The 609-nt window shown below is 48.3% G+C and overlaps 1 protein-coding gene across 1 annotated transcript in view; it reads left to right on the top strand.

The window, feature by feature from the left end:
* The window catches only part of LOC101859053, an 11,370-nt gene that overhangs the window by 9,598 nt on the left and 1,163 nt on the right, over positions 1-609 (top strand). The window lies entirely within an intron of this gene.

The raw sequence follows: 609 nt of genomic DNA, 5'->3' as shown, positions 1-609 counted from the left end.
CTCTCTCTCTCACACACACACTCACGCACGCACGCACACACACACACACACACACACACACACGCGCGCGCGCGCGCGCGCGCTCTCTCTATCTCTCTACCATTCTCTCTCTCTCTATCTCTCTCTCTCTCTCTCTCTCTCTCTCTGTGGTGGTGGTATTGGTTCACGAACTTGGTCAAAGTGTGAACGTTCAGGGTTTGAACTCATCTTGGGTTGAAATTCTTCCGTCATTCCTTGTGCATTTTTCTCAACATTTGACCAAGTTGCACGTCTTTCAAATGAATTAAAATTTGTTCAAAGGTGTATGTGAGGCGGGGAGGGGGGGCGTGTGTGTTTGAGAGAAGGAGAGAGTGTGTGTGTGTCTGTCTGTCTGTCTGTTAATCTGTAGTTAATCAAACTATACTGATAACAGATTGAACGATGTCGATTGGTCTGATAACTGTTCTTCAAGTGACCACTGCACATGACCATGACGTCATGCCCTGGGTATTTCGTCACTAAAACATTGTTTGCTATGGACTTCTGCTCTGCACTTTGAGCGAACACCCTCCCCCCTCCCCCTCCCCTCCCCCATCCCCCATCCCAACCTAAAAAAGCAATCTAACTAGG

Source organism: Aplysia californica, unplaced genomic scaffold (genome assembly GCF_000002075.1).
Source record: "Aplysia californica isolate F4 #8 unplaced genomic scaffold, AplCal3.0 scaffold01008, whole genome shotgun sequence".
Taxonomy (NCBI): Eukaryota; Metazoa; Mollusca; class Gastropoda; order Aplysiida; family Aplysiidae; genus Aplysia; species Aplysia californica.
Note: the sequence above shows the minus strand (reverse complement) of the source record. Positions and strands in the feature narration are given on the sequence as shown.